This window comes from Castor canadensis, chromosome 11 (genome assembly GCF_047511655.1).
Source record: "Castor canadensis chromosome 11, mCasCan1.hap1v2, whole genome shotgun sequence".
Taxonomy (NCBI): domain Eukaryota; kingdom Metazoa; phylum Chordata; class Mammalia; order Rodentia; family Castoridae; genus Castor; species Castor canadensis.
Genome location: NC_133396.1, coordinates 112,520,422 through 112,541,142, shown reverse-complemented (window position 1 = coordinate 112,541,142; position 20,721 = coordinate 112,520,422). Strand labels below are relative to the sequence as shown.

At 38.0% G+C, this 20,721-nt stretch overlaps 1 protein-coding gene across 3 annotated transcripts in view; it reads right to left on the bottom strand.

Annotated features, from left to right (window-relative positions):
- Nucleotides 1–5,044: 5,044 nt before the first annotated feature.
- Hhipl2 (HHIP like 2) overlaps nucleotides 5,045–20,721 on the bottom strand; it is a 201,258-nt gene continuing 185,581 nt past the window's right edge. For all 3 annotated transcript variants that reach the window (XR_012438957.1, XR_012438963.1, XR_012438968.1), the window contains one exon: nucleotides 5,045–7,489. The gene's annotated coding sequence lies outside the window, so the exon portion shown is untranslated. The remainder of the gene's footprint in view (nucleotides 7,490–20,721) is intronic.

Sequence of the window (20,721 nt, the reverse complement as noted above, 5' to 3'; positions counted from 1 at the left end):
TATTCTAAAGTATCTTATCTACAATGGCAATGAAGACTTGTGAGTTCCATGTCCTGGAGAGAAGTCAGTACAGAAAAATGAGAGCAATCTGAAGTGCATTGCTTCCTGTGATGGCATTCAAAAGCAGTCACAGAGAGTTTGAAAATTAAATATAGTTTTCATCAGTCTCACAGGGATAGGGGAGAGGAATTGGCGTTTAGAGCCTCAAAGTAGATAAGTCTCTACTTATTCAGAGTTTGGAATTGAAACATTCCACAGTTTGAATTGAAATACAGAAGGGTCTCAGCCAAGTAGAAAGGATTGAGTAGAAATAAACTCATGAAGAGTGAAACACAGTAAGATCAGAACCTTCCTTGAGTGGATTCAGGTAATACTCTACACCTGACATCCTGCCAGAAGTAAAAACAAATCTTTTATGAGGGAAGGTATCATCCATGATTTGAGCTTATCTCTGATTTTTCAACATGATGTCTAGTATTCACATAAGGAAAAAAAATGAGCCTATAAAAAGATAAGAATTAGCCATACAGCAAAAGAAAATAATGGACTGAGGGCTTGACTCAAGTGGTAAAACACTTGCCTTGAAAATGCAAGGCCCTGAATTCAAGTACCAGTTCCACAAAAAGGAGAGAGAAAGAAAAGAAGGAAAGAAAAGGAAGGGAGGGAGGGAGGAAGAAAGTGGGGGGTAAGGGAAGAAGGGGGAGGAAGGAGAAAGGGAGAAAGGCAGGAAGTAAGGAAGGGAGAAAGGAAGAAGAAAATGAAGGAAGGAAGGAGAGAAGGAAGGAAGGAAATAATTTAAACCATCTAAATTATATGAGTATGTATCTAAAATAAAAACCTCTACAATACAATGAGAACCAAACAATTCAATAGGAAACAAAAGGCTCAAAGAATTAAATACAACTCCCCAAAAGAGGTCCACATGACCAATAAACTTACAAAAAGATGATCAACCTTATTAGCCATTAGTGAAATGCTAATTAAAATCTGATTGACATACATCCTACATGCACACAGTAGGCTAAAATTAAAGAGACTAACAAAGTCAAGTGTGGATGAGGATTTGAAGAGACTAGAACTCTCACCCACTGCTTGTGGAAGTATAAATTGACACAACTAATTCTGACAACTATTTGTCAGTATCCATTAAACTTGAACATACCTTACAGGCTAGTAATTTCATTCCTATATAGACGTGTAACCGAATATATGTATCTGAACCAAAAGTGCACAGAATACTCATAACAAATAAAAATGGCACCAATACCTGGCAGTAGACTAAACAAATTTTGGCATATTCATACCTGGGAATTCCACACAGTAATGAAAATGAGCAAAGTATTGCTATATACAACAAAAAGATGAATTTTACAAACATTTAATCATAATGTTAAATGAGTAAAAGCCACATACGCAGGAATGCATGTTGTATTATCTGTTTACATAATGTTAATTTTAAAAGACAGGCAAAAGTATTGTGCTAGAGGTTAAACACAAGCTACATTTGTGAGAGCGGAGAGGTTTATGTTTAGGACAGGGTACAATTACCAGCATCTGAAGTGCTGGTAGCCTAGGTGGCAGTGGTGGCCACCCTGGAACATTCACGTTACAAGTCTGTTTACAGGTCTTGTGCACCTGCATTAACATTACACTTCAGTTTAAAATTTACTGAACAAAACAAATTAAAGTTAAAATTTTTAAATATGTTTACCAAGATCTTTGAAAATATTCATTTTACAAATGTTTCCCAATAATTCCACTTTTGGTAATTTTCCCTCAGGGAATAATTTTAATGGTATATAATAATTTTAGTTTTGGTAATTCATCTTAAGGAAATAATTTTAATGTAATATATTCCATAGTATAAATTTCCTGTGTTTTGCATAGGTATCCCTTCTTTTTTGTATATTAATTTTCTTTATATTTTATTATTTCTATTATAAATAATGCTGTGGTGAACATCTTAAATGATCCGGTAGTTTTTTATTTAAAATTTTTCCCTAGAAGGTAAATTAGTACAACCACTATGGAAAATAGTATGGAGGCTCCTCAAAAAACTAAAAATAGAACTACAATATGATCCAGCAATACCACTCCTAGGCCTATATTCAAAGGAATGTGAGTCATACAGTAAAGACACTTGCATGTCCATGTTACAACTGATGATTGCATTAAGAAAATTTGAGATACATATAGATAGATAGATAGATAGATAGATAGATAGATAGATAGATAGATATAGAGAGATAATGGAATATTATTCAGCCATAAAGAAGAATGAAATGTTGTCATTTGCAGCTAAATGGATAGAACTGGAGAACAACATGTTAAGTGAAATAAGCCAAGTTCAGAAAGACAAAGGTTGCTTGTTTTCTCTCATATGTGGAAAATAGATCCAAACACAAATACAAGTATTATCATATATGCATATATGTGTGTGTATGTATATGTATATATTTTTTATATATATATATATATATATATACATAGAGAGAGAGAGAGAGGAAGAGGAAACATTTTTCCAAAAGTGGGACTGTTAGAGGAGACTAAGGGAAGAGGGAAAGAATGATAGGGAGTGAATGATATTGAAATACATCACATCTGTATAGAAACAATACACAACAAAATGTACTGAAAGCTGTTGAATTATATAGGGTAGGGGAGGAAGGGGAAGGAAGAGTAATAGAAGGGGGTTGGCTCACTAAAATATATTTACAGGTAAAATACCAAGGCAAAACTCCACTGAACAATGAACAGACACTAAAACAATGATGGACAGGAAGGTAAAACAGTTCGTGTTAAGGAGAGGGTAGCAATGGGAGGGGAGGGTAAATGAAGAAGGGAAAGGAAGGTGAATATGGTTGTTGTGCTTACTATATGTGCATGAATATGGAACAATGAAACTTGTCAAAGTCATTTTAAAAAGAGGAGTAAGGGAAGAGGGAGAATAATGGAGGGAATGAACCAAACTGGGGTACAATATATGTATATATGGAGATGTCACAACAAAACCTGCTGTATAACTATCATTCACTAATAAAAAAGTTTAGATAAAATAAAATTTTCTCTCTAAAATAAACTGCCATTGAAAATGTCTATGAAGAGACACACACACATAAACAGCTAGAACTTAACATAAAGAAGGAAAAAGTAAAGAATGAAACAACAGAGCAAGTATGATTATAACTGATTTTTTAAGCTTATGGAAAAGGATTGTAAGGAAATATACAATCCAAATACCACAGAGATTGTGGAATTGTTTAGTGAAACTTGTAAGTAGGCTTTTCTGTCTCTCCTTTTCACTCTTTATTACTTGGATATTTTATAGTAGTCATACATTATTTTTATAATGGTAAAAACATAAAAACCCACATCATCAAAATGGGAAACCATTATTTGTCAAGGAACTCACCCAAGTTCCTGCCCTGATTTTACCCCTTCTTCTGTCCCAGAGCTCTCCACTGTGCCTCAGAACACATGTTGCTTTGATTTTCATAGTTTAGAACTCAGTTAAAACACAGAAGCAGGGTCCAATACAACCTCTGTTCAGTTCTTTCTCTGACTTTCTCCTGTAGAGAAATTCATCCAAGCCAATTTAAGGGCCACATTTCATGGCATGTAACTTTACAGCAGCTCAATGACTGAACATATACACACAACAACTCATTAGCTGACAGAACTTGTTGGAAAGAGAGCAACATGTCATCTGAACCATGACATAACCACTAAACCTGATTTCTCTGTTAGTTCCTAGCATAAGCCAAGAGGCTTCAGACACACAAACTCATTTCTTCACCCTCTAAGTGCTGGTTAGTACCCTACTATTGCAAAGTCTTGTTTGGGGGACAACTTTTAAACTTTTATGCATTTCAAAACTTTTAGTGAAAGCTAGAGGGTTAAAAAAATGTACATAACCACACACACACAAAAAAAAGTTCACTCATTATTGACAGGAAATCTGCTAAGAAACTACTTCTCGGAATTTCCGTGGAAAAGGCAGGAATAGTCTTTTCCAACCAAGTAAGGTTTTGTTCCCTTTTGAGTCATTTCATTCATTCATTCCACAAACAATTTTTCAGTGCCAATGTTGTATAAGACACCATGCCAGGTTCTGTACAGGAAGAAAAGTAAAGAGATTTTTCCCTGTACTTAATGAGCTCAGACACTGGAGCAGAGAACAAGTCAGCAGAGTCTCAAGTCAGCGAGGTCAGGGATCACTGAAAATCAGCAGTGTTGAGGAACTCCCAGGAGGGGAGCTGGATCCATTTTCTACTGCTGTGTAACAAATTACCACAGACCTGTGGCTTACAACAACATACATTTATTTTCTCACAGTTTCCATGGGTCAGGAGTCGAAGCACAGCTTACACAGAGCCCAGCTCAGGGTCACACTGGGGTTCTAATTATGGCCAGGCTGCATGGCTTTCTGGAGCTCAGGTTCCTTTTCCAGACTTACATGGATATTAGCAAAATTAAATTGTGGTTGCAACTAAGGTCCCCTATCTTTCTAGCTGTCAATCTGGGGCCATTCTCAGCTCCTAGAAGCCCCCATAGGTACCAGCCACATGATCCTATCACAGGCTATCTCACAAAACTTGGCAGATTACTTCTTAAAGCTAGTAGAAGAATCTTTCAGAATTCTAGACCTCTTTAAAGGTACACCTGATTAAATCATGCTTTCTTTGATTAACTTAAAATCAGTTTAATTGAATCTTCAATTAAAGATCTTTAAAATATCCTCACCTTTGCCATATATGCAATAACCTAATAGTGGGAATATTTCACCATATTCTGCCACACTTGAAGGAAGGGACTTCTATAAAGTGCATACATTAGAGGGTAGAAATTTGTGGAACTATAATAAAATTCTGTCTACTACAGGTACCTGCCCCAAAATGGAACTTTCAGTGACCTTCTAGAAGAAAAGAACCCAAAGCAAGTATTGAAGGCAAGTAGAATGGGATGCAGAGAGGGAAAAGGATGTTCTAACCATCCTTATCAACAAATGCAAAGCTACCAATGAGAAACAGCAAGGAGAATTTAAAGAAAAGGTCAGGTTATTTGTATTTCTGACTTTAGTGACCAGTAGGTGAGGTGTCACTCTACAGAGAGAAAGACTTCAGGGAGAGATGTGAGTTCATTTTGGATATATTGAATTTGTCTATGGAGAGAGGACCTGAGGAGATGTCAGTATGTAGATCAAAGAGAGAAAGATTGGAAAAGAAAGTATAGATTTGAGGTTATCAGTTCAGAATCTGTTAATGAAGTCCTGATGATAGATGACATTAACCAGTACATGTGTGTTGAAAAGAAGCAGGAAGATTCAGACTTCAGAAGTGCACAATTCAAAGGTGCACAGAGGAAGACAAAGTTATGGAGAAAATTGGAAGAAGCCACTACAGGTGTAAAATGGAAGGCAGCGACCCCAGAAGCAAAGAGAAGAAGAGGGCCTCAAGGGAGTAGGACGCAAAATCAAAAACTGCCCAAATGTTAAGATAAAGACCAAAAAGCAGTCTGTTTATCAACATGAGGACTTTGGGCTACATTGGTGGTAGCTACTTAAGTTGAATGTAAAGAGAATCAGGGATTTCAGCGGCTTGAAGAATGGCTGGGTCATGGGAATGGTGTAAGAATAAAACAGTTCTTTCAAGTAATTCCACATGAAAGTAAGGAGAGATGTGGGCAAAGCAGGGTGGGGTTTGGTTAAAATGACAGAACCAAGTTACTGAGCATAACTTCAAAAGATGCCATAATTCTCCATGTGTTGAATCACAGTAATATTTACAGCTGGAACAGACTACGCAAATCACCTAAACCATAGCTGTGGCAGATGTCAGCTACTCCTTTGGAAAACTCTCATGGATTTTAGGCCAGATCTGGGACCTTCTTTGACACACTTTACAAAAGCAGTGGTGGCTTTCCATTTACTTTTCTGACTCTCTGGGTTTATTTCCCGCATGATTATGAATTCTACGAAGAGTGAAGTTTTGCCTTGTTTGCTCAAGATTTTATCCATAAAGCCTAGCACAGTGTCTGCTACATATCATCTGTTCGATAAACATGTGCTGAATGCATAAGTTTAATTTTTATTTTACAGTTGAAGAAACCAAAACCCTGAGGTTAAGTTCCCTTTAGGTGATTATGTTGCTCTTAGAGGCAGGCTGAAAACAGGGTGTGTTCATTTCCAGTCTTTTTGAATAATGGTCACTTCCTACTCACAGTTCCATTACATTTCCTGTGAACAAGCCTTAAACATATAAACATACTCCTCCAGAATTCTTAGCTCAGTCCTATCACCATCTAACCTCTCCATACATTCTTCTGATAACAACGGCATGCTGTGTTTCTAGGATCCATCTTTTTAAAATTATCACTTATCAAGTACTCGCTCTGTGATAAACACAAAGGGGCTTAGGTCACCCATTTGCTTACTCAATTTTCATAACAATTCCTTAAATTGGTTGGTATTATTCTTATTATACAAAGAGCATAACTAAACCTTCAAGAAGTCAAGTAACTTAGCAAAGCATTGCCTGTCAGAGCCCCATGACAGGTCTGTTAGATCACAGGTCTGTCAGATCACAGGTCTGTTAGACTCCAGAACTCAGAAGACTTACCAATTATACACTTAGTTTTCTTTCCAAAAGAGCTACTGCATTTATTCTGCTTGTTTGGCATCTTTCCTAAGCAAAAAAAATGTGGCAATTTCAACATCTCATATGGTGAGAAACAGAAGAAACTCTGTAAACACAACTCTTTGTCTTTGAAATAGATGAACAAGCCAAACATCCTAACTTCATGGATTAATCTGTGACCAAGAACATGCAACTGAGTCTTTTGACAGAAGCACTGATCAAAGAGTTGGGAAACAGATTTTTATTTTCTTCTATAAACCACCACTCAGCAACTATGTAAAGTTAGAAAACCCATGTCATTTCTACAAATCTTCATCTGTTTGATGAAGTCTGACCCAAGCTCCCTTTCCCCTCGATTTTGTAACTACAATGCAGGAGAGGTTGAAGCAATGTGTGCTATCAGATGAGAAAGCTCCTGTTAATTCAAACTGTAAAGACATCCTTCTGTACTCTCTCCAGCTCCAAGATTATATCTTCAGATGCCAAATGGATACGTCTACCTTGAAGTGCTTTAAGTCCCTCAAGTCAAGTATAAAGCTTGTTCTACCACCTAAAAAGTATTCCTCATCTTTTATCCCTTTTTCTAGAAGGACATTTAAACAAGTCCAGTCTACCAAGCCAGAAATCTAAAATCTTCTTAAAGCTGCTGTTTCTTCCACCAGTCACTGATTGATCACCACAGCCTGTTGGCACCACATCTTAGTAGTGTCTCTCTAATTCATCATGTCCTCTCCAATGTCACATCCATTTCCTTAAGGCAGGGATCATCATTTGAAACCTGGACAATTACAATGATCTTCCTGCTTCTGATGTCCTTGGCTGAAAATCTTTCTCCATGATGCTGGTGGAGTTATCTACAAAAAAAAAAAAAACTTATCAGACTATTCCCAGATTATAAAAAGCTATTGACTCTACATTGTGCACAGGACAAAGACAAATTCCTTAGCTTAAAATTCAGGCAATTACGATGATGGCCAGTGACATAACCAAGAATTCAGGTTTCTTAAGATCTATACTTTGTCATTCTCAGAGGCTTAATTTCTCTTGTTCTCACAATAGGACATCTGTAAACCTAAATATTTAGATATGACAACATCCAACAGGTAAAAATGGACTCTTTTTAGACAAGTCTCTTTAGATTAAGGAATTTCTTGCCCAGAAGACCACAGTAGCTCTAGTCTCATATCCCACGGGCCAGAATTCTCTTTCTTGCCTATGAATAAATGAAGCGCATATGAGGGGAATTCAACCACCTTGATTTGTTCAGACCAGTCAAGAACCTTCCCTGGGACTGAGTTAGGGCCACATTTTAAAATGTATTTGGATTTTGTCCATGGTTCCTGGCACAGAGCTCCTAAAATTCTAAAAATTTCCTGAGAGATGGGTTCATAGTAGCACAAACTGCCTAAGACAATAGCCTTGAACCATTAAAAGCATTTGGATTAAATTTTAAATCCTTCAATTCATCACTTCCTGTGCTGCCTCCAAAATAAAATCAAGGCATAGAGTCTTTGTTAAAATAAGACAAATATTTTCTAGGACAAGAAAAGCAAAAAAAAAAAAAGACCCGTAATGTTTGCATTTGCTAGACGTTTATCCTGGAGCTTCATCTTTCTAATCCTTGTTCCAGAAGGTAAAAGTAGACCTTCTTTGCAATCTCCTACATTGGGAGCCCCCAATGGATAGGAATTATGGGTAGCCTCCATTTCTTTCATCTGATCCCCACAAAAACCACTAGGAAGATGTGCCTGCAGTAGAAAAATTCTGTTCAGAGGCTGATTGCAGCCAGTTGAATAGGGAGAAAAATACCCCTTTATCTCAGTGGGTTCTGGGTTAGAACAGAATAGCAATGCACACTTCACAGGATTGACGTGATCATAACCACAGGCAATTTGGCAGCTAAATGAGGTATTGCTCATCAGCTAGCTTTGCATAGGAATCAGCACTGTTCCAGGCAAAGAGATCAAGGACAAATTACCTCCTCTTACTCTAGGGGCAGAGAAAGGGAGGAGATGATGCCCAGTCACTTGAATTGTCATCAGTGGAACCTGAGGCCAGAGATTCAGGGTCATCAGCAGCAAATTGAGCTGCTAGAATAGAAAAAGGAGTTTTACCATTGGTGTTTAAAAAAAAAAAAAAGACTAGTATTCACACATTTCCACCAAAATCAGGAAAGGAACACCAAGTCCTGCCTGCTTAGGAATCCAAATGAGAAACTTCATAGGGGTGAACTAAACTGGTTTTGTTGTTTTTTGGTTTTGGGGGGTTTTTTTGCCCATGCATTTCCAAGGCACAAAGTATAAAAGTATTCTCCATTTTGCAAAATGCAGAAGAAAAAGGCATTTGGAAAATAGGAATAATTTGACCTAACTACCTGCTAAGAAGTCATAAGCAAAATGGATCTCTTCACTCTGTCACATCTTAGACCCTAATGCACTTGTGACCATGACCTGCCATCTCTCTCCACACTAAGTGCCTTGTTCATCATGGAGCAAGCCCTGCCCAGTCAAAGGCAGGGCATTCTTTCAGCTCCAGGAGCACTGAATTGAACCATTAATTTTTGGATGTTGATGGCAGGCCAGAGGTTTCCTGAGCCTGTCTGGAATTGAAGAGACCTCACAGATCCTTCCATCAGAGATTCTGGCGGAATCACCAACAGAGGAAAAATACCTTGATATGATGAAGCTTAAGGGTACATCTGAGATGTAAGGAAGCATAGCTATGTGGAAACATTTAACCTGTTCCTCATGGTCTCTTTACCATGTCTTTCTTTTGGGACCTTGAAATATTTGTTTTTTCACATCACAAAGAACTATGAATGTCAAGAGAAAAAATTTACAAGTTTTCCATTTGTCATAGCCTGTATTTGAAAAAGCATATGAGTTTGCACAAACACTGAAGCAATTTACAAATGGCAATTAAGACAGTCTCATATCTGTGATTGTTTCAATATATCTTTCTGAGAATGTCAACATTTTAAAATCCCAGTTTAAAAGGGGCCTAAAGGAACATATAGAAAAATTGTTTCCCTTCTCATCTTTTTGAACTTGACATTCTTTACCTGGTTCTACTGCTCCCCAGGGCCTGCCATGCTGATGTCTTCCTTACCAGTCTACAGATCTGTCACGTAGGTCAAGGTCACAGGACAGAACACAGACATGATGCCTCCAGTACAGCTGCAAGTAGAGCTGTTGTCTTGGGCCCCCAGCCAAAGACTCAAAGGCCACATACAGTCTACAACTTGACTCAAGGAGGCAACATCAAGAGAAATCATCTGATGATAGTAGCTGATAAGGAAAAATAGGTGCATGGAAAAGTTTCAGGCTTGGGAATTGTTTAAAAAGACCTGGCTGTTACCACATTCAATTAAAACATAGCCTCTGAGTGTCTACATCACAGGACTCTATCAAAGCTGAGTTGGTTATTATTATCATTGTTAATTTACAATAGTCATCTAGCCCCTCTATCAACTGATCCAGAATGTTCCAGAATAATAATCTTTACCTAGATTTTATACATTTACAATTCCTTGAGAAAAGTGAAAAGGAGAGAAAAGACACTGAGTATTTCACCCAAATCCACACCCACCAAAGGGTGGCCCTGCCTGGTACTCTGAGTTGGGGCTGAGTGTCCTCATCAGGCACAACAGCAACTCTCATGAGCCTTCTCCCTCAGGTAGGAGTAGGAAAGATTTGGAAGTCATTTCTGCTTTCCAGAGGCCATTACTGTGATATGAATAATTAATCCTTTGAGATACTCACGTGTGAGCATAGATCTCCAATAAATCATTCAGTCATAAGAATCAGAAAAGAAAGGATAAGAATATAGCAGTGAGTTAAAAGAAGAAAGGGATCCTTTCAAGGTGTAACTCATTTTTTTATTCCGCAAGCATAAAATGAGTTCCATGATGGGCATAGTGTCTTGGAGTGACCAAAAAAGACAAGCGACCTGGACTTGTGTGCTTAGATTTAATGCAGAAGACAAGTAATAAGCAAGAAAAACTAATGCTTTTAAATTATAGATTGTGATATGTGCCTAAAGAGAATTCTATAATTGAGTGGTCACAGATATAAGGGTCACTGGTTACAACAGACAAAGTCCTGACCAGAGGGACAAGGAAAGAATGGATGTGAGAAAGTAGAAAGAAAATTCTGCGATGTTTGCCTTTGAAAGAGAACAGACAGTGGAGATGGTTATACAACAACATGATTGTGCTTAAAGCCACTGAATTACACAGTAAAAATAGTAAAGATGGCAAATTTTGTTGTTTTGCCATAATTAAAAAGAGAGAAAGAGGAGAGGGAAAGCTGGAAGACACTGTTGTGAAATCAAAGGATATTTTCTAAAAGAGGAAAGAAATAATAGCTTGCAAGTTTTCTTATAGGCATGATTAATCTTACAGGGAAAATTGATAATTCTTCACATTTAGCATTAATTACAGAAGGAAAGTCCTTCTAGAAGGGAGAGAAAATTGGACCCAGCATAGGGAAGATGCTGGGAGGCAAAAGTCTATTATAATAGGAAGGAATAAAGGTATGCAGCCACAGATGTAGGTAGACCAGGAGATTTGCTGATAGAATGATGAATTAAGTTCTTCCCTGATAGCCACTATTGCTCAGTGAAATAAATGTGAAGTCATCAGCAAAGAGTGAGAAAAGACGCATGGGAAGTTTATGCAGAGAGAAGAAAGAGTGAAATAACTATACTAAAGGAGGGAAAATTCAAGAGGATTACAAAGCAGGACTTTCATAAGCTATGTCATTACGAATTTTAGAAGCAACCCACTAGCATCGTCCTGCCTGTATTCTCCTGCTATATTTAGCTGCTTAGAACTAGAGTCAAGTAGGCAAATGGAGGCCACAGAGGAGGAAAGTAGCAGGTAATAGAGCGCTGAGGGTTTTCAAGAATGAACCATGAAATCTGAGCTAAGCAAGGAAGGAAATGAAGCCCTGAGGGTTATGGAAAATGATCAGTGAGTTAAGTCATTGGATTAGCAGACCTATAGGGTCAAAGATAATCAAAATGGAAATTCCAAAGTAAGTTAACTGGAAAACAGGATATGAGGTCACAGAAGAAGATGCTAACAATCTATTTTAGAAACGTTGTTGGTGACTGCATGGGAAAACTGACAAAAAAAAGCACACTAAGTAGAGTTTCTTCAATTTTGAGTGGGAAGCCTGAATGGTGGCTGAATCAGAAGGGTAGTAAGGGATATCAACTTCCAGAATCATGTTCAAAAGAAGCATGGTTTGGGGGGGAAGAACATGAGAAATGGTGTAAGTGCATTGATGAAAAACCAAGAAGACTCCTTTTCATCCCAGGCCTTGTGGAATAGACTGGAGAAAAAGCAGTTAAGGGCTCCATGGTTAGGAGCCCTTAGGCCCACAGAGTTTTCTGTTAAAGCAAAAACAAAGAAAAAGAGATTGAAGGCAAGGAGATTTTACTAAGTAACACAGACTCCCTCCCTAACCGGGTCAGTGAGAATCCCCACTTCCTTGGTATCTCCTCTTGGTAATTTTCCATCTTCTGACACACATCCCTGTCCTGTTCCTGCCCTGCTGTATTTAGAGTTGAGCCTGATTTCTCTGTCTCTCTCTCTGTCTCTCTCTCTCTCTGTCTCTCCTTCTCTCTCTCTTTTTCTCTCTTCTGCAATAGTCCTGAATAAGGCCTTTATTATTATTTTAAGAAGGGTTGGAATTTTTTTTTCTTTATCATAGGCCATGCCCTCCAGAAAGAGGATACCATAGGAAGAAGGGGTATAGTTCTTGGGGAAGGGGGTAATTGAGTCTAGAGATGTATATCTGTACACAGAGGGACAAGCATCCAGGTAACAACTGAGTCCCGAGAGGTTAAGGCATCTTGTCTGAAGAAAACATGGCCATGAGGCATGCTGGGTTTGGACCTGATGGCTTCTTGCGGGGAAACTGATTAAAATCTGTTCCTAAGGACCAGTGCCTTAGGCATTATGCACAGTACTGTAGGGTGGTGAGGCTCAAGAGGTTCCCTTAGTAGGTATAATGACTCCTGTCACAGCTGGTGGGAAGTGGGTCCTGCCAGGGAAAGGAGTGGTTCAGGGGCCTCTTTTAGACCTAGGAGACCTTTGTAGACCATAGAGGGTAATTTCACAGCACTACACAACCAACTATCTAAAAAGTAAATAAAAATTATCAAGATTCCAAAACAGTCTTGGGCCCACCAGGACTTTGTTGTTGGCCAAGCTTCCTAACCTGTTAATTTCCTGTGCAAGACAATACAGCCATAACCATGTTGTTCTGTCTCCATCCACACCATATCCTTGGACTTCAACTTCCTCACCCCAATCAGTCCATCAAAATATTCCTTTCTTTTACCCCCGCTCCCAAAAGACCATTTGCTCACTAAGAGAAAGTGTGGTCCAGTAACAATTACTAGGTAGCCTATATTGGCCTCAACAAGTGTGGAGGGTAGGACCTATCTCCATTTATGGATTCGCAATAGCTTTGGTCTGGTGGAATTAGACTAACAGGCCCTCCAGTAAAAAGAAAAAGCACAATTTATCTCTCAGGAAATAGTAGGTTTCATTGGCCATGAGTTAATGAGAAATGTTGTTAGGTTATTCATTTGGGGCCCTTCTATTATTTTTAAAGATGGCTACAACAGGTGAGGTTGTTTGAGGTGACATTAAAGATATGCATTTCCCATCCAAAAAATTGTCTCTTTGATATTTCTCATGTTCTCTAACTGATCAAAAGTTACTGTTTTCTACAGGGGTCTTCAAAAGTCCACTAGCTAGTTCTAAGTGAAACCAAGAAGAGGGTTCTGGTGTGAGCTTGTGTTCCTGTTTCTACATGAAGCATGCTTTCCTCTTACTCAGCCAGTGTGAGGAGCTAAGAGGCAGGTTAGAGCCCTAAGATCTCCAGCATGCAAATGGGTTGTGAAGACCTGCTGTTTATTGTGTGAGCTTTGCAAATTCCTTGACCCTTCTCTATCCATTTGCTCCTAGTTAAAATGGAGATGGTAATAATACCTCCTTCCATGTGTAGAGAAGAGAATGAAATACAGAATGCACTAAATGCTGAAATGGTGATTGACATAGTAAACCACTGATTGAATCACTGTCAGTATTAGCAACACTAATAAATTACTAGCACTATTAGCAAAAATATAAACTGCGTATCTCTTTCACACATCAATTCTCCTTGCAAGAATTTATTCTTCCTACAGACTTACTCACACATGTGTAAAGGATACAAACATAGTGGATGAGGATTATGGCATTGTCAATAACAGAAAAGACTGGACATGGCTTAACAAGGACTCAGTAGAGGAGCTGGTTAAACCAGTTCAAGAATTTCCTCTAAAAAGGACATGACTACATTATGTGAACTAATATAGAACTCTCTCTAAAATGTATTAATAACTGTGTTTTCGGGCAAGGTGTAAAAAATAAGAAGTATCATATGCACCGTTTCTATAGGATTTGTATGTGCAAATCTGTGGAAGGAAATGCAAGGGTCTAAGCATGATGATTGACTCTAGGAAGAAGAACCCAGGCACTGGCTATTTACTTTTCAGTACTGCCACACACCATTACACATATTACCTATTTAAAACACAAAGTGTGAAACTTTAAAAGAAATCTTCAGGTAAAATAAAATAATACTTTACACAGCAGCCTTCAAGATATCTTGTAAAAATATAAAACTGAATACCTTTAGAATATAATCACAAAGATGATGACCAGAACAGTTCTGAGTTACAAAAGTGAGTGGCCTGGATAAATGGTACAGGCTGAAGCTTCTGAGGTCAGGTCCCCAGGACAGAGTGCTAAGAGAAAGAGTTGACACCTGCTGCTTTTCCTTCTTGAACTTTGGATCCATCAAGGTCAGAAGGGTCCATTTTCTTCCTCCTTATCATTCCTGATCTCTGTTATACCTCAAAATCTTCTTTTCTTTCTGCTGCTATTCTTTCCTGCCACGTGAATCTATCCATGTTTACAAAGTTTTGATCATCCTCCATGCTAAAATCTAAGTCTAAATCTCACTAGCCTTGGTTGTTCTGCCAGTCAGTCATTCATATACTCGACAAATACCTGTTGCGTACTTATTCTGTGCTAGGCATTATTCTATACATTGGGAAAACAAAAACAAATAAAATGTGAACAGACAACAATTCTTGACCACTTCCCATACGCCAATGTTCTCACAAGGAGTTTACAGGTCAGTTAAATTTGGGGAGGCAAATTTCCCAAATGACAATAACACAGCATCCTATCATATAGGCTTGAAGAGGCCTCTTACCAAAGACTAAAGGAGAGATCAATGAGGGGACAGGGTTGTTCTATGGGTTTTGTAAGATAGGAGTCACAAAGGACCCTTAAAAAGAAACAAGCAGCTTTGTTCCCATGCCACAGTGGTCCTGGGGTAAGTGCTTAAGAGCCCTGCTGAACCTTGTTATATATGAGTAACTTCTCCAAATGTATATTTTCTCTTACTGCTTGGGCATGCTCTGTGGTGATTAATATGGGAATCTCAAAAAAATATATAGCACATGGACTATGTTCAGAGATATTAAAGAAATATGGGACACCTGGTCTTATTGTATAACTATTTGAATTGAGAAAGAATTCCACAAGACACATTTACTCAGTAGGTGGTAGAAGCTACAGAAAGAAGAGAACAGAACCTACAGCAAGAGAAAGGTGAAGGAGGATTGATCAGGGATGAGCCAGTGGGCTTGGCAGCGACTGGTAGGCTATGTGCATTCAGACTCTACTGGAACTGCAAGTCAGGAACAGCCAAGTCAGGAAAGGGAGTCACTTACAGAGGATATGGTGGAAAACATAAGAGGAAAAGGAACTTCCCTCGAATCTCCACTTACCAAGTGCTGGTTGCTGTTACAGCTAAAAACTTTCCTGTATTATCTCACTTATTTCAAACAGAGAACAGAGGGAACAAGTCTCCCTATAAGTTGGTCAACCCAGCCTCCAATAAGGCCAGAAAACAGTATTCATGACAGATAAAGTATCTTGCAAAACCCTAGGAAAGCTAGCTATTTAAAGGGAAAGCAGAAAGAAACTAAAAGAACACAAAGAGCTCAGGAGAAGTTCGCCATCTTGTCCTGTGAAGGGTCTGGAGGATGGATCCACCTGTGCTCGCTTTCAAGGCCAGTTACTGATGGATAAGCCTGTGATTCTATAATATTGTGATTTATTTGGATACAAAGCTATGCAAACTAAGAACTAAAAAACCACTTAGTATAAGAGTATATTTGAGTAACTCAAAGTTACATAAAAATAAAAGTTTGGCATAATAGCCAAACTATGGAAACAATCCAGATGCCCTACAACTGATGAATGGATCAAAAATTGTAGTATGTATACACAATGGAGTTTTATTAAGCCATAAGAAATAATGGCATGTGGTTTGAAAGTGAGTGGATGCAATTGGAGGACATCAGGTTAAGTGAAGTAAGCCAGGCTCAGAAAGACAAAGGCTGCATGTTTTCTCTCATACGTGGAAAACAGATCCAAAAGATAAGCATATACACAAAAATAACCATGTTCATGTATGAACTCATATGTAGAACATGTCTGTAACAGTGAAACTACTCTATGGAACTCGGGGAAGGAGAGAAAGGCAAAGAGAACAGAGCATCAACAATATTGTAAAACATAACATCTGTGAAGGTACAGAATATAAGGATATGTATTGAAAGCTGTTGAATAATGGGGGTGGGAGGTAAAGGGGTAAGGGAGAGCAATGGAAGGAGTTGAATGGACCAGCATAAAATATACCCACACAAGGATACATTGAGAAACTCCTGTGAACATCGACTCAAATATTAATAACAAAAGACTTGACTGTTAAACAAGTATAGTGTGTGGATTTCTTGTGGGAGGGGGAGGGTGAATGAAGGATATTAAGGTGAGAGTATATGGTTGATGGACCTCACATATATATATATATATAAAACAGAACAAAGAAACCTCTTATAATTGCTTTAGATGGGGTGGGGAAGAGGTTGAGGGAGAAAGATGGTGGGGGTAATCTAACCAATGTAAATATAAGCCTATTTGGAATTTTCACAATGAATTCCCCCAGTGCAATGAAAATACCCTAATTTTTCAAAACAAAGATCCAAACTGCACACACATTAAATAAATTTGTACGCTTTTTCACCTGTTAAAAATAAATTTTTTAAAAAAGTAAGAACTCTCATCTTGGAGCTGGTGGAATGACTCAAGTAGTAGATTGCCTACCTAGTAAGTGCAAGGTTGTGAGTTCAAACCTTTGTACCACCTGAAAAAAAAAACAAAAAACGAGAGAGAAAGAGAGCTCTCATCATATCTATGAGCACCTAAGGGTCAGATCTTAGTCAAGACTACCAAAGCTTGGAATTTCTAATCACAAATCATATCATTTCATGGTTTCTACAGTATAAAATAATGGACTGTTAATGTTGAAGGACTCTTAAAAACTCTCTCTGTCAATGTTAATTAATCTAGAGGTCTGTCACGTTCTGTAGCTTCCCTGACATGGTTACCCAGGTTATGTTCAAATGCCTCGGTAATCAGAAATTCGTTAGCTCTCAAAATAACACTTTGCTTTCTCAGTCTATTCAAATTTTGTCTTTCATTGAACAAAATGAGTAACACCATACTCTCTAAACAGTAATCCTAATTTTAATCCTCTGATTTTACAAAAAAAATCTACTTGCTCCCCTAAATTCTTCTGCTCGTTTATTCAACTATCAACTGAGAAACTACTGTGTACCTAGCACTCTTCCAAATGGCAGGAAAATGAGACAAAAAGACACCCAGACCAATGGTCAAGACAGATCCCTAAACAAATAAATAAAAGCAAAATAAATACAATGATAGAGATAGACACAGGTTTTTTTTATTGTTTTATTATTCATATGTGCATACAAGGCTTGGGTCATTTCTCCCCCCTGCCCCAATGCACTCCCTTACCACCCACTCCGCCTCCTCCCTCTCCCCCCCACCCCCTCAGCACCCAGCAGAAACTATTTTGCCCTTATTTCTAATTTTGTTGAAGAGAGAGTATAAGCTATAATAGGAAGGAACAAGTGTTTTTGCTAGTTAAGATAAGGATAGCTATACAGGGAGTTGACTCACATTAATTTCCTGTGCGTGTGTGTTACCTGCTAGGTTAATTCTTTTTGATCTAACCTTTTCTCTAGTTCCTGGTCCCCTTTTCCTATTGGCCTCAGTTGCTTTTAAGGTATCTGCTTTAGTTTCTCTGCGTTAAGGGCAACAAATGCTAGCTAATTTTTTAGGTGTCTTACATATCCCCACCCCTCCCTTGTGTGCTAAAGCTTTTATGTGCTCAAAGTCCAATCCCATTGTTGTCATTGCCCTTGATCTAATGTCCACATATGAGGGAGAACATATGATTTTTGGTCTTTTGGGCCAGGCTAACCTCACTCAGAATGATGTTCTCCAATTCCATCCATTTAAAAGTGAATGATAACATTTCATTCTTCTTCATGGCTGCATAAAATTCCATTGTGTATAGATACCACATTTTCTTAATCCATTCGTCAGTAGTGGGGCATCTTGGCTGTTTCCATAACTTGGCTATTGTGAATAGCGCCGCAATAAACATGGGTGTGCAGGTGCCTCTGGAGTAACCTGTGTCACAGTCTTTTGAGTATATCTCCAAGAGTGGTATTGCTGGATCAAATGGTAGATCAATGTTTAGCTTTTTAAGTAGCCTCCAAATTTTTTTCCAGAGTGGTTGTACTAGTTTACATTCCCACCAGCAGTGTAAGAGGGTTCCTTTTTCCCCGCATCCTCGCCAACACCTGTTGGTGGTGGTGTTGCTAATGATGGCTATTCTAACAGGGGTGAGGTGGAATCTTAGTGTGGTTTTAATTTGCATTTCCTTTATTGCTAGAGATGGTGAGCATTTTTTCATGTATTTTTTGGCCATTTGAATTTCTTCTTTTGAGAAAGTTCTGTTTAGTTCACTTGCCCATTTCTTTATTGGTTCATTAGTTTTGGAAGAATTTAGTTTTTTAAGTTCCCTATATATTCTGGTTATCAGTCCTTTGTCTGATGTATAGTTGGCAAATATTTTCTCCCACTCTGTGGGTGTTCTCTTCAGTTTAGAGACCATTTCTTTTGATGAACAGAAGCTTTTTAGCTTCACGAGGTCCCATTTATCTATGCTATCTCTTAGTTGCTGTGCTGCTGGGGTTTCGTTGAGAAAGTTCTTACCTATACCTACTAACTCCAGAGTATTTCCTACTCTTTTCTGTATCAACTTTAGAGTTTGTGGTCTGATATTAAGATCCTTGATCCATTTTGAGTTAATATTGGTAAAGGGTGATATACATGGATTTAGTTTCAGTTTTTTGCAGACTGCTAACCAGTTTTCCCAGCAGTTTTTATTGAAGAGGCTGCTATTTCTCCATCGTATATTTTTAGCTCCTTTGTCAAAGATAAGTTGCTTATAGTTGTGTGGCTTCATATCTGGGTCCTCTATTCTGTTCCACTGGTCTTCATGTCTGTTTTTGTGCCAGTACCATGCTGTTTTTATTGTTATTGCTTTGTAATATAGTTTGAAGTCTCCTGCATTGTTCTTTTGACTGAGTATTGCCTTGGCTGTTCGTGGCCTCTTGTGTTTCCATATAAATTTAACAGTAGATTTTTCAATCTCTTTAATGAATGTCATTGGAATTTTGATGGGAATTGCATTAAACATGTAGATTACTTTTGGGAGTATCAACATTTTTACTATGTTGATCCGACCAATCCATGAGCATGGGAGACCTCTCCACTTTCTATAGTCTTCCTCAATCTCTTTCTTCAGAAGTGTATAGTTTTCCTCGTAGAGGTCATTCACATCTTTTGTTAGGTTTACACCTAGGTATTTGATTTTTTTGAGGCTATTGTAAATGGAATTGTTTTCATACATTCTTTTTCCATTTGCTCATTGTTAGTGTATAGAAATGCTAATGATTTTTCTATGTTGATTTTATATCCTGCTACCTTGCTGTAGCTATTGCTGAAGTCTAGAAGCTTCTGAGTAGAGTTTTTTGGGTCTTTAAGGTATAGGATCAAGTCATCTGCAAATAAGGATATTTTGACAGTTTCTTTACCTACTTGTATTCCTTTTATTCCTTCTTCTTGCCTAATTGCTCTAGCTAGGAATTCCAGTACTATGTTGAATAGGAGTGGAGCTAGTGGGCATCCTTGTCTGGTTCCTGATTTTAGAGGGAATGGTTTCAGTTTTTCTCCATTAAATATAATGCTGGCTTTAGGTTTGTCATATAGAGCTTTTATAATATTGAGGTACTTTCCTTCTATTCCTAGTTTTCTTAGAGCTTTTATCATGAAATGATGTTGGATCTTATCAAAGGCTTTTTCTGCATCTATTGAGATGATCAAGTGGTTTTTGTCTTTGCTTCTGTTAATGTGGTTTATTACGTTTATTGATTTTCGTATGTTGAACCACCCCTGCATCTCTGGGATGAAGCCTTCTTGGTCATGGTGAATAATCTTTTTGATGTGTTATTGAATTCGGTTTGCCATTATTTTGTTGAGGATTTTTGCATCAATGTTCATTAAGAAGATTGGCCTATCGTTTTCCTTTTTGGAGGTGTCTTTGCCTAGTTTTGGGATAAGTGTAATACTGGCTTCATAAAATGTGTTTGGCAGTTTTCCTTCCCTTTCTATTTCATGGAACAGTTTAAGGAGGGTTGGTGTCAGTTCTTCTTTAAAGGTCTGATAGAATTCAGCTGAGAATCCATCAGGTCCTGGACTTTTCTTTTTGGGGAGACTCTTGATTGCTGCTTCAATTTCATTTTGTGTTATAGGTCTATTCAGGTGATTAATTTCCTCTTGGTTCAGTTTTGGATGATCATATGTATCTAGAAATCTGTCCATTTCATTATAATTTTCAAATTTATTTGAATATAGGTTCTCAAAGTAGTCTGTGATGATTTCCTGGACTTCCATGGTGTTTGTTGTTTTCTCCCCTTTTGCATTCCTGATTCTACTAATTTGGGTTTTTTCTCTCCTCATTTTAGTCAGGTTTGCCAGGGGTCTATTGATCTTATTTGTTTTTTTCAAAGAACC